Source organism: Arvicola amphibius, chromosome 15, assembly GCF_903992535.2.
Source record: "Arvicola amphibius chromosome 15, mArvAmp1.2, whole genome shotgun sequence".
Taxonomy (NCBI): domain Eukaryota; kingdom Metazoa; phylum Chordata; class Mammalia; order Rodentia; family Cricetidae; genus Arvicola; species Arvicola amphibius.
The window spans coordinates 2,723,603-2,738,190 of record NC_052061.1 but is presented as its reverse complement, the minus strand read 5'-3'; positions in this window follow the sequence as shown (position 1 = coordinate 2,738,190).

The window sequence follows — 14,588 nt, the reverse complement described above, 5'->3', positions numbered from 1 at the left end:
TTGTTTCTGTCATCGGTATTTCCTAACACATTTTTACATCTTCAGCTTTGATATTCTTCCTACTTTCAGAGTCCCTTGGGCAAATCTTTTCTCACATGAGCTTTCAAGTTACTCGACTTCAGCTCCTGTCATTTCCAGCTTTGCTTTTCAACTGTTAATATTTCTGGAATAAGCAAAACGATTTCATGGGAAATTTACCTTTTTGAATATTCTCTTATGGGAATTTGAGAGTACATATACATTTCAATATTCATTTATTTTGTTTAGTGATTTTTCTCAAAAGAGCACAATATTTCTAACATACATCTCTACCATACGCTATTGACGACTGAGCCTAGCAACTGTAAAATAATCCCCAGAGTCACACACAGGGTTTCTATTATTGCCTTAACGTGGGTAAAAGGAGGTCCCAGAATACAAGGACACTCAAGATGCCATGGAATTGAATAAGTAGGAATTCGAAAATTCAGCATCATTTTAAACATTGGCATGGCTTATTTCTAAGCCTCAGTTTCTCCACACTCGCATGGGGATAGTGATTCTTATTTTCCTACGCTTATTAATGGGGCATATTACAATGAAAGAAGCAGGAGGGAAGCCCTTGAGTGTTACCTAAAGTAAACTTAACTGGGTGGGGTGAAGTGTGTGTCCCAGACAGAGAACTCCATTGAGACACTGGTTCTGGGTTCTTGTGTCAGGAAGTAGAAGAATTAATTTCATAGATGATGAATTTCACAACCCTTAAGAAGTGTGGGGTTTTAGAAGTGTTTATCATAGGCTCCTGGTTGGGAGCTTAAGAAAAAGCAAGCTGGGCTTCTATATAGCAGATGTGGGATCCACAGCTGGGGAGTCTATGACACTCATAATCTAGGGACCTATAAAACTTCTAGAACTTGTGACAGAAAGTAGATTGAAGTACAAGGAAGATCTCTTTAGTTCAGTGGGTCCACCTCTGTTGTCCATGTATCTTTCTATCCTGGTGGCTGCACTGGGGTTCTGGCACATATCACTATGTCTGACAAGAATGTATCTGGCATGTCTCTCTGGCCTCTATCCAGGGACAAAACTGAAACCAGAACAGAAATCGGTATCTCTGGGTGGAGCCTTGATACTATTCCTGGCCAGAGACAAGAGTCAGCACTGTTTGGTTTTAGAGGTCCGTGTACCTGCCTGCTCGACCAGCTTCCAGCTCCAAATCACCCCAGCTCCATGACATCACTGAACCCCTCCTCAGGGTTTCAGTACTCACCTTTCTTCTTCTATTCCATTTTACTTGCCACTCGAGACTAAAGCTCATCTCCCTTGACACTGAAAGATGTCTATGATGAGAATTCAACCTTCAGTGCACTTACTATTTGTGCATCATCCTCCTGAATGCCATTACAAAGGAAGCTATCAAGCCAAATACGTTTTGGGTATCTTCTTTCAGAGTGAAGTGGCCGCTGAGAAGAAACTTGCTTAAATCATAGTCTGTCTTACCTTACGAAGGCATAGAAAAGTCAGACAACTATTTTTTGGCATAGGTTCTGCCAAGTCACTATTTGTAGAAGTTAGCTCAATTTGGGAAATAACTACGTTAGCTAAAAGATAAAACAATTATATTTTTATTTATTATAAGGGAAAAACTCATGAAACAGGAATGAGAAGTCCAAGCTCAGCTGGCTGAGCACCCCTTTTTCTCTGGGTCCCAGAAAGCCACACCCTAACGTGGTCCCACCCCTTCAAGATAATTCGTTAACAAAGCTTCCCCATCGTCAACTGTTCCCAAGTTTAATTTGAATTTGGAACACATGAAGATGCAAAGTGGGATATAAGTTATCCATTCTCTCCTGTTACATATTATGGTCCAGGGAATGGTGGATTTGGGAAGGCAGGTAATCATGCCAGCAGTTCAGCAGATAACTTCCTGATTATGCAGCTGCCTGGCTTTTCAGGGGCAAGAATTCCTTATTGAATAAGGAATTGAATATTCCAATAAGAATAGTTCTTATTGTTGCTTTGGGAGCCATTACTAGAAACTCAGCTAGGAATTCCTGTCTTCACACCTCTTAGCAATTTCCAAGCCATTTCCCCCACCCCCCCTTGATGTGATAAGTCACTTTAATAGAGTATATTTTGTTCGCTGTTCTTTGATTGACACAGGAAGTGGTTAGAATACTTTACATCACATGGTGGCAGCTATTTAAATACTCAGCGAAGGTAGAATATGAAAACCCTTCTGGAAAAAGCCATACCACAATTCTGACATAAAAATCTTGAGTAAAGGGGGCTGGAGAGATGGCTCAGAGGTTAAGAGCATTGCCTGCTCTTCCAAAGGTCCTGAGTTCAATTCCCAGCAACCACATGGTGGCTCACAACCATCTGTAATGAGGTTTGGTGCCCTCTTCTGGCCTGCAGGCATACACACAGACAGAATATTGTATACATAATAAATAAATAAATATTAAAAAAATCTTGAGTAAAATATGGGGATGACTTTGCTATGTTCATTTCTTTCTTTCTTTTTTTTATTTTTGGTTTTTTGAGACAGGGTTTCTCTGTAACTTTGGAGCCTGTCCTGGAACTAGTTCTAGTAGACCAGGCTGGTCTCGAACTCACAGAGATCCGCCTCCCTCTGCCTCCTGAGTGCTGGGATTAAAGGTGTGCTCAACTGCCGCCTGGCTTACTATGTTCATTTCTTATCTCAGAGCTCTCAACTCCATGTGTAAGTGTTCTCTTTTACAAGGATATCTGTGAATTCTAGGAACTAAGATCTTTGGAAAGGGGTTATTTTTCCATTTCTAAATAATGGAATTAAATGTAAATTTACCCTTGTGTAGAAACTTCTTCCGAGTTTATTTAAGAATTGGTTTGGGAAATTCCAGAAATAAGTGTGAATCAGACCTTAGTGCCCAATGTTTCAAAAATTCTTTCTAGCCTTCTTTTTTTCATTTAATAACTTGTTTATAGAAGACACAAAGACCTGTTGAGACTGAGAATTTATCTGCATTGCTTTAAGTTCTGACCATCAGCAAATAGTGACACACGTTTTTCTGATTCCCAGGCCTGAGAATGCTTTTCTACAAAAATGCTAGACTATTATGGGATGCCCCTGAATGCTTCAGCTTGAATAGACAGAGGCATATTCTCTCATGACTTCTTTCTTTCTCTCTCTGTGTGTCTCTATCTCTCTCCCTCCCTTTCTCACCCTGCCTCCTCTCACTGAGTGCTCCAGGCTAGCTTGCGCCATCCTCTGGTCTCTCCATTGCTGAAATTACAGGTGGGTGCCAACCATCCTGTTAACAATGCACATTTTTAATGGAGCATAAAATCTTTCTCTGTGGAGAAAACACCTCAGATTTCAAAACAAGTATCTGCCTGTGGTTGTTAATCATAAAAAAGATAATAAAATACTTTAAAGTAAACTCAGATTTCATATTGTAAAATTCACTGTGAACAATACAGTATATATATATATATTGATATATATATGTACTGATATGTGTGTGTGTATGTGTGTGTGTGTGTGTATGTGTGTGTATGTGTGTGTGTATGTGTGTGTGTGTATGTGTGTGTGTATGTGTGTGTGTGTGTTTGTGTGTGTATGTGTATGTGTGTGTGTATTTGTGTGTATGTGTGTGTATGTGTGTGTGTATGTGTGTGTGTATGTGTGTGTGTATGTATGTGTGTGTGTGTGTGTGTGTGTGTGTAATAGGCTTTTCACTTTGCTATTGTTTTCTACTCAAAGCAGAATTCCTTATGTTTGTTCTCTGAGTCTTTTCAGAAATATCTGCTCTTGATAGCAAATATTCATGATGAGAATAACTATTTCTGTAGCTACACTGTTTTTTACAATAGAGGATTATTTGCTTTGTCTTTTTGATGTCCACACCTGCTACCCGTATCTGAGACTGCACTGATGTGTGTGTGCCTGAGATCACGCTGACGTGTGCAGGAAGTTCAACACTCGTGTTCGACAGAGGGTGGCTCTAAATGACAGTCCTAGCATTTCTCTTCCTCCTTCAACAGAGGAAGTGAAAAGAAAAAGAGGAACGACGATGAGAGGCAGGAAACGGCACTCTGGAGGAGAAAAGGCTCGTGTTCCTCATTTCAAAATAACCCCCAGTCACCTGACGTGAGTGCTGGGCCAAGTTTCTTCCACTGAGAGTCGGCAAGGTTTCCATAGTGTTAGGTGGTCAAAGAAAAAATCACGTTTTTATTTCAGGTACCCGTCTCAAGAAGCTCTTCAAGGTGAACCTTCAACCACTTCTCTCCTAACCAGTCTGAGCACTGGATTGCTGGATGGCTGTAAACATTGACAGGGCAGAAAATTCTAGCTTCAGACACAAATGTCTGTCTGTCTCCATGGAGAGGACTGGTGACACAGGATCATTAAAAAAGGCTCAACATACACATCTCGGTCCCACTCCCTGGAAGCTCAGCCAATAAAGCTAATATTAAGATTAATATTCTCTCTCTCTCTCTCTCTCTCTCTCTCTCTCTCTCTCTCTCTCTCTCTCTCTCTCTCTCTCTCTCTCTCTCTCCTCTCCTCTCTTTCTGTATTAAACTCAGACACTCCTAATGCGTACTATGGTGGCTTACCATCTCTGAGTTACATCCCCAGCTTCATTTTCATCTTCTATAAGAGGAACTAAGAGAAGATACACATTTTATTCAAATTTACAGCAAGTCATATTCAGGGAAAAAACTAAAACAAAACAAAACAAAACTAACCCCAATTCTAATTTATTCTTATTAGTTAGTCTTCCAGTTTCTTTATGTAATCCTGATCAAGCTTCTTGTCTTCAGCCTCGTTTTTCTTATTTGTTTTATTCATCGATAGTTTCCCCTACCGTCCTTCCATTACCACCCCCCTCTTCTTTTTCTTCCAATGTCCTTTCCTGAACACGACATTTGTCGATTTGTCTCTCCACAGAGAAGACTCCAGTATAATTCTAGGCTCGATTCTACTAAGGAATGGGGCTCACACTGTCCACATTCCTTGAGTGAATTCACAAAAGTCATCTAGTTAAGAGGAGGTGCAAGTGAGACCTGGAACCAGGAAGACCCAACCCCTCGATCTGATTGAATGATTGTATTAACCTGTTGTGAATTTTTAAAAAAGGGAAGCAATATTTTACGTGAGAGCCTCATAACTGTGTCAAAGCACCCACGGCTGTGTGTTGCCATTTGTAGATGAGTTCACAGAGGGAGCACAGGTCATTGTATGCCAGTAATGAACAGTGGACCCGAAGTACAAACACATCCATGTCAACTCAAATACTATAGCATTGTAAGGCATCCCATTTCTAATGGCCCAAAATGTATTTCTTTTGTGTTTGGTTATTCTTGTAAAATAAAAAAAAAGTACCCAATTATTCATGAAGTTAATTTGTTTGACTAAAGGATCTAAGGATGGAAAACAATTTGATATCCTTAGCTTTGCCTGTGTATCACAGCATTTGTCGCTATAATATTTAGCAGCAAATTCTGTTTTTGATCCAATCGTATATTTTAATGATGCTAGAAAGACAAAATATAGATGACAAACCACTTTGATTATTCTCCAAGAGGAAAATTATATATAATATATACTATATTATAATAAAAATATATATGCAAATATATGTTGGAGATCATAGACTAAATTATGTATACAATATTCTATTTTTTACAGCATGGCTCTCCAGATTTTCTTTTCTTGTAAAGGTATTAATTGGTCCAAAGAGGCTGCCAGAAAATGGTTCAATGGGACTTAAAATGTACCAAAGAATATTACCATAATGCCTTATGAAGATCTTGGAAAATTCTTCCTATACTGATACACAGTTTATATGTGATACTGACAAAGATGCTGGGAAGGAATGAAACTAAGTTTTGTTATCTGTGTTCCATCTATTGTCTTCTCTACAGAGGTCAACATTGATGACTTCCGGACTCTGGTCTTATTTGATAGGGAAAAAGAAAGAAGTCAGGGATCTGGAAGTCATGTTAGCAGGGATGTAGACAATGGAGACAAAGGCAACTTTCTCAGATGGGTACATAGAAGGTATTTTCTGGCCACCACTTTTCTTTATACAAGAATCCACATTTTACTGTGCTCTCACGCTAGTTTGGAAAAGGTTCAAACCTAAAACGTAAGATGTGGAGCAGGTAATCCAGGCACCGACATGCTGCTGGAAATAGAACTTAATGCTTGGTTCTTACCTCTATTCACAGGTTCACCTTTTCTGCTTTCACGTGATCAGGAAGCATATGAAAATATTAAGTGTAAGCTTTAATAAATATTCATAAGTTTAAAACTATTTGCTCTTTTGAGATTGTGCTGAGACCCCACTCTGTTGCCCTCCATCCCACCCAGGTGTGCATAATTTCTTTATCCCAAGTATCCATAGCAGGCTTATTCATTACTTGGTAGCTTTCTAGTTATTAAAACCACTGTCCTAGTAGCATGGTGCTTGTGTTTAAGAAAGCTTTATTTACTTAATATTGGACACAAAATGAAAGAACATTGATACTGGCATTTCAATATGCCAAAGAGAAGCTTCAGGTGCTTCATTAAATGAGCGCATAATAAAATATTGACATACACAGAGAGAGATCACATTACCATATTTTTTATCAGAGTATTTCATTAAAACAATTCTGTTTTATTTTGTTATTGCTACCAGTGTTTCATCCTTAATTAAATATTTAGGCTTTTCATAGGCATTTATATGCATTACAGAAAACACAGCATGTGTATGATTTAGTCCTACCATTGGCTATTGGGATCAACTGGATATCTTGAAAGAGATCACTCACAAGTTAAAAAAAAAGAAATCAGAATGTAAGCTCATAAATATGGTATGATATAGTTTTTGTAGCAACTAATTAAAGAAGATATCCTTCCTCTGAAGCCTGTCTTTCTATAAAGATCTGATAATAATGCTTCCATAGTAATCACCTGACAATCTAGCCATCGAAGGAAAAGACAACAGTAACCAAATATGAATTCGGATCAGTTCTTAATATTGCTTTCTAAGGTGCTGAATTTAGCCTTGCTTGATTTTAAGGCATCCTGGCTATTGAAGAGAATGTCTTTCTGTTTATTTTTTAAAATCAAATTCAGATATTTAAGTTTCTACCAACCTACAGAGAGATCATTCACAATGGGAGAACAATGATGGCAGTACACATCTCAGGGCCATTTTCTGTCCAAAGAAGGTTCCCTAAGAGTCCCGTTGTCTTGTTTGCCCAAATCCACATAGGAACCTTGGGCTAATTTTCTGTTCTCCCCTACATTCTCATATCTTACACACTGACCTTTTGTCCCCCCAGGATGTTCCCTGTAGGAGCTTCCATTTTTCTGGTGTCAACCTTCAGTCTGAATTCATATTGTACTTCTTTAATTGGTTTCAGAACATCCTTTAGAATTCACTGGAATATGGTGTGAGCATATTTTCCTAATAAGATTACCTTTCAACATAAGTAATAAGGCAATTGGCCCCTTCTTTGTAACCACAAAATGTGACCTGCCAGTAAAAGACCTGACTGAGAAGATTATCTTGCTTGCCTACACGGTTAATCTACAAATTGCTTGGGTATGAATGTACATAGGTTCTTGGGATAATTTGTTTTTTACCTGTAATATGTAAAATGTTTAATTATGTAAGGGATATGGAAAATATGCTGTTTTTTATTGTTTGTTTTATTCATTGTAAATATTCACGTGAAAACCAGAATGTAACCACATTGCAATTTTTATATTGCCTGAAAGATTTTGCTGGGATATATAAGCTGTAAGAAAAAATAAAGGGAAATATAAAATCTGTTAGAAGGAAAACATTGTTAGGTCCAAGAGAAGCCCCAAAGAAAATACCAACAGTTTCGTGTGCAATAAAGAAGAGCACTTTATTAATTCCTATGTTGGGGTGGCACATGAAGACCCCTAAAGAATTACACACATTCCTTTTAAGTGGAGTTAGGGAACTTCTGGGGAGAAGGGATTAATCTGGGGCTGATTTGTGGAGAAAAGATTAGTCTTGGGGCTCATCAAGAGAGACAGAAGAGGCATTTTTAGATAGAGATAAGGACAGACAATGAAGAATACAAAAGAATAAAGAAAAGGTCACAAGGAAACCATCAAGAGAGTATTTGAGTGTCTTTTCCCTTAACCCCTCAGATAAAAAAAAGTCTTAAGGTGTGTTGACTCTGTGGATTTGCCTTTGAGCCCTGTGTTTCTGGAGGATGCCCCCTATAGGCAGTGGTCAAAAACAAAAGCAACAATAATAAAAGACGAATCTTGTGTCTTGTGGAAGCAGTAGTGTGGCCCGGTATGTCACACAGTTCACCCTTTAGTGATGTGGGGTGTCCTGCTGTATGTGCGTAGCATGAATAATAAAAACCCAGAGACATATATTGAGGTTCAAACTGAAGATCAGAAAAACTGAACAGCCAAGCCACTAGAAAAGTCTTAACTTTACCAAGACTGGGCAACTGGAGCCAAATCCTAAGCCTCTGTCTCTTCCTGTTTTATATTCCTTTTTAATACTGGGATTAAAGGCACTAGTACTGGGATTTAAGGTGTGAGCTAAGATCACCTTGATCTGTTCCTGTATTGTTCTTGTGTATCCCAGTCTAACCTTGAATTCACAGAGATTCATCCACCTCTGTCTCCTAAATCATGGGATTAAAGGTGTGTGACACCACTGTCTAGCCTCTAGTGACATAGTTTTACCTTCTGATCATCAGGCAAGCTTTATTTATTAAAACAAATGAAATATCACTATATATGGGTTGCTTTTATTGGTTGATGATTAAAGCTGTTTCAGTCAATGGTTTAGCAGAGTAAAGTCAGGCAAGAAATTCAAACAGAGATAGAGAAAGAGAGTAGGCAGAGTCGAGGATATGCCATGTAGACGCTGAAGGGGAAAGATACCAGAACATTATCAGTAAGCCACAGCCTTGTGGTGACACATGGATTAACAGAAATGGGTTAATTTAAAATGTAAGAACTATCTAGGAATATGCCTGATCCATTGGCCAGACAATGTTTTGATTAATATAGTTTCGGCGTGATTATTTGGGTATGGACAGCCAGGAAGCAAAAGCACAGTCTTCGTTTACATAATGATGTCCCACATTTGCCAATGTATATCCACATAACGTCTAAGAAACCTTAAAAAATTCACTTCTAGACCCACAAAAATGGGTATCAGTTGTAGCTTCTTGGTAGCTGTAATTTTTTTAGACAGAGAGCAGAGGCACAACTTCTTTAAGAGATGACTTCCTGGTTCATGCTGGTGGCATGAACAGCTCTGACTCTTTCAGGAAGCCCTGCTATGGTGCACTTAAATGGCATTCGTGAGCAGCATGCTACTAGTTGCTTCATGGTGACATAGACCTGCTACATCCCCTGAGCCGAGGCAGTGAGTATGGCTCACAGAGGCAGTGAACATACCTCTGCCATGTTGGATGGGGCAGAGTCAGTAGGTAAAGCCACAGTGTTAGTCCTAGCCATGCCTACTTAGCAGTTTAAAAATTGATCCTGGTCAGAAAAGGATTACAGATATAAAATAACGACATGTTCAGACGTAAAAGTCTTCTAAACCAGTCACAGGAAGTTTGATAAATGTTCATGAGCTTAAAACAGAGAATAAAAGACAGATGAGTCATAAATCAAAAACATAATTTAAGGATATTAAACTGAGGCACTTAAAGGAAAAATATAATAAAAAATCATAATGGGCCTTGAAAAGATGAAAAATACAAAAAGAGTCTGGATTATGTAACATTGTTTTTCTTTGAATTTTGTTTCACTGCAGAGAGACATTTGATTCTGGGGCTGCTAAACTAAATCAACATATATACTTTAAAGGTTCCTTAACTTCAAAATTTGAGTCTAAGTATATGTTACCTTGGAAAAGCTTTTGTTTTCACAGAGGATGGGAACCTGTGGATTTCTTCCAGGTCAATGTGGTTTGATGGAACAAGAACCCTCCTGCAAAAGTTTCCCTGAACACTAAAAATACTTTGCCCAACAAATAGCAGGAGGCAGTTTTGAGAAAACTATGCTCAAATTCCCAAAATGATTGTTTATAAATGTTTGTTTTAATTTAAAAGGTATAGATAGTTAATAGTCACAATCAATCTCATTCTTAAAAGGGGGGGATATGATACAGAAATGAATGCATTGATCAGGATTTTGGTTTATTGATATATATTTAAGATCAATTTTGTTACTCTTTCTATATATAAACATATATGTGTGTGTGTCTATTCTTACTTAAGGTATTATGTTTATGCAGCTCATTTAAAAATCTAATATATAATTAAGAATACAGTTTAACAAATAATTATCTATAATAATCAAACTTTTAGTCATGTTAGTTAGATTTTCTAGATATACAGAGATATATTTCAGTTAGACAGATAAATTTCAACACTTCAAAGACCTACAGATTAAGGCATTTAAAAGGTTTTAAGAATTAAGACTTTTCACAACAGTGAGAAATGTCTGTTTCTGGCAGCACCAACTTCAGAGAGGTAGATGGGCATTGAATAAATTCTTTATGGAATTTACCTTCAATGTGACAAGGCTAGCCATTTGGGCAAAAAAACTATTCTTGCCTGGACTGCTTGATGGTATGTTGTATGAATTAGTCATACAGGACCCATAGGAAACTGACTGCTGAAATTTCCAAAAGATGCGATGGTCCTTCAGGGTTCCTGCTTCATAGAAGAAACTGCCAGATGTTCTGCACGGCACAGATGAAAACATCTGACAAACTTTACGAGGCAGGAGAAATCTTCAAATTTCCTCATTTCCCCCCAAATTTGCCAGATATTTTGGTCCTATAGGCTGAATATGGATGCTGTAACATTACAAAAGAACTTTGGGTGACTTTTCAGGCAGTGATATGTCTCTGTAACTTCTAGAACTTTGTAAGTTGCTTATAATGTACTTATTGTTTACTAAGCTAATATTATATCCCTTTGGGATCTTTGATGGAGTTGAAGACTAGATAGTCATAATTATAGTTTTCCTTTGTTATGGTAAAAGACAAATTAGATATGAAACCTTAGACTCACAAATATAGACTAGATGACAGAGTATTTTCTAGATGCCAAATGTAAATGGACTAAATATTGTAACTATAATTCTTTCTTGATAACTGTTTTGTATATTTAATTTTACTATGTTAAAGTTAAAATCTTTCTTTTTAATTAGACAGAAAAGGGGAGATGATGTGGGATGTCTTTCTGTATAAGGGTTTCTTTTATTTGTTGATAAATAAAACTATTTTGGCTAATGGCTTAGCAGATTAAAACCAGGTGGGAAATTTGAGCATACATATATGTATATATACATATAGGGAGAGAGAGAGAGAGAGAGAGAGAGAGAGAGAGAGAGAGAGAGAGGTAGAAGCCATATAACCACCAAAGGAGAAAGATGCCAGAACATTATCAGTAATCTGTAGCCTTGTGGAGATACATAGATTAATAGATATGGGTTAATTAAGATTCAAAAGCTAGCTAGGAATATGCCTAAGCTATTTACCAAACATTGTTATATTTATATTTAATATAAAGTAATATATTTTCTGTGCGATTATTCAAATATAGGAAAGCACAGTCTCCATTTACACCTTAATTCATAGTCTTTTCTTGTATGTGTTCATGGCTGTAAGTCATTTGTTTTGTTTGAGGACTTTTATTTCTGCTGTACTTTTTTTCTATATGGTTTATTTTTTTATATTTAAAAATTTCCATCTCCTCCCCTCCTCCTCTCCTTCCCTCCCCTCCCCTCCACCCATACCCCCCCTCTCCAGGCCAAGGAGTCATCAGGGTTCTGTACTCTATGTTAAGACCAAGGTCCTCCCAACTCCCCCCAGGTCCAGGAAGGTGATCATCCAAGCTGAGAAGGCTCCCACAGAGCCTGTCCATGCAGAAGAATCAAAGCCCAGTGCCTTTGTCCTTGGCTTCTCTGTCAGCCTCCACCGTCGGCCACATTCAGAGAGTCCGGTTTGGTCGCATGTTCCATCAGTCCCATTCCAACTGGAGTTGGTGATCTCCCTTTAGTTCTGTCCCACCGTCTCCATGGGTGAACGCACGCCTCATGGTCCTGACTTTCTTTCTCATGTTCTCTCTCCTTCTGCTCCTCATCAGGACCTTGGGAGCTCAGTCCAGTGCTCCAATGTGGGGATCAGTCATTTTCTTCATCTATCGCCAGGTGGAGGTTCTATGGTGATATGCAAGAAATTCATCAGTATGGTTATAGGAACTGGCCTTTTCAGGCTCCCTCTCCTCAGCTGCCCAAGGAACTAGCTGGGGGCGTTTCCCTGGAAACCCGGGAACCCCTCTAGAGTCAAGTCTCTTGACAACCCTCAGATGGCTTCCTAAATTAAGATATATGCTTCCCTGCTCCCATATCCACCCTTCCTGTATCCCAAGCATCCCATTCCTCCGAGCTCTCCCCATTCTCCCCTTCATGCTTTTCTCTCCCCATCTTCCCCTGGCCCCGTCTCGCCCCACCCTTGAGTTCCCAATTTTTGCCCGGCGATCGTGTCTACTTCCAATATCCAGGAGGATTACTATATGTTTTTCTTTGGGTTCACCTTCTTATTATCTTCTCAAGGATCCCGAATTATAGGCTCGATGTCCTTTAATTATGGCTAGAAACTGATTATGAGTGAGTACATTCCATGTTCATCTTTTTGGGTCTGGGTTACCTCAATCAGAATAGTGTTTTCTATTTCCATCCAATTGCATGCAAAATTCAAGATGTCATTGTTTTTTTACCGCTGAGTAGTATTCTAACATATATATATATATTCCACAGTTTCTTCATCCATTCTTCCACTGAAGGGCATCTAGGTTGTTTCCAGGATCTGGCTATTACAAATAATGCTGCTATGAACATAGTTGAGCAAATGCTTTTGTAGTATGATGGGGCATCTCTTGGGTAAATTCCCAAGAGTGGAATTACTGGGTCCTGGGGTAGGTTGATCCCGAATTTCCTGAGAAACCGCCACACTGTTTTCCAAAGTGGTTGCACAAGTGTGCATTCCCACCAGCAATGGATGAGTGTACCCCTTACCCCACAACAAAGTTGTTTTGATTTGCATTTCCCTGATAGCTAAGGAGGTTGAGCATGATCTTAAGTGTCTTTTGGCCATTTGAACTTCTGTTGAGAATTCATTTCAGCGCCCCATTTTTTAATTGGGTTAATTAGAATTTAACGTGGCAGGATACAAGATCAACTCCAAAAAATCAGTCGCCCTCCTATACACAAAGGATAAGAAGCAGAGAGGGAAATCAGAGAAGTATCACCTTTCACAATAGCCACAAATAGCATAAGATATCTGGGAGTAACTCTAACCAAGGAAGTGAATGATTTATTTGGCAAGAACTTTAAGTCTTTGAAGAAAGAAATTGAAGAGGATACCAGAAAATGGAAGGATCTCCCTTGCTCGTGGATTGGGAGGATCAACATAGTAAAAATGGCAATTCTACCAAAAGCAATCTATAGATTCAATGCAATCCCCATCAAGGTCCCATCAAAATTCTTCACAGATATTGAGAGGACAATAATCAACTTTATATGGAAAAACAAGAAACCCAGGATAGCCAAAACAATCTTATACAATAAAGGAACTTCTGGAGGCATTACCATCCCTGACTTCAAACTCTATTACAGAGCTACAGTATTGAAAACAGCTTGGTATTGGCATAAAAACAGAGAAGTCGACCAATGGAATAGTATAGAAGACCCGGATCTTAAACCACAAACCTATGAACACCTGATTTTTGATAAAGGAGCCAAAAGTACACAATGGAAGAAGGAGGGCATCTTCAACAAATGGTGCTGGCATAAATGGATGTCAACCTGTAGAAGAATGAAAGTAGATCCATATCTATCACCTTGCACAAAACTCAAGTCCAAATGGATTAAAGACCTCAATATTAATCTGAACACACTGAGATTGATAGAGGAGAAAGTGGGAAGTACTCTACAACAAATGGGCACAGGAGACCGTTTCCTACGTATAACCCCAGCTGCACAGACATTAAGGGCAACATTGAATAAATGGGACCTCCTGAAGCTGAGCAGCTTCTGTAAAACAAAGGACACTGTTACTAAGACACAAAGGCAGCCTACTGACTGGGAAAAGATCTTTACCAACCCTGCAACTGACAAAGGTCTGATCTCTAAAATATATAAGGAACTCTGCTGTACTTTTGATAATGAGCTCTTGTTGGTAATCCTCTTGGATATCCTGTTGTTCTGTGTTGTGGAGATCCTTCTGTTTTGTGTATGTAGGTTTATTCCCTTCACAAACACCAAAGTTCACAGATTCAGTGGATATTGGGGTGGCCAACTAATAGCCCTATTTCTGGGTCTGGGTGGTAGCTGGTTTGGTCAGCTGGCTAGTTTTCCCTCATCATTTCTACCCTGTTGAGCTATCCAGCACTGCCTTGCCTAGCTCACCAAATGCAGCCAACAGCAAGAAGCAGGGCCAGTTCACCTGCTCTTAGGCCCTCAGGTCTGGGTCCCCATCACACATATCATTAGGTCCAGCTCTACTGTTTTGTCCAGACAAAGTTCAGGGCCTTTTTTTCCTAAT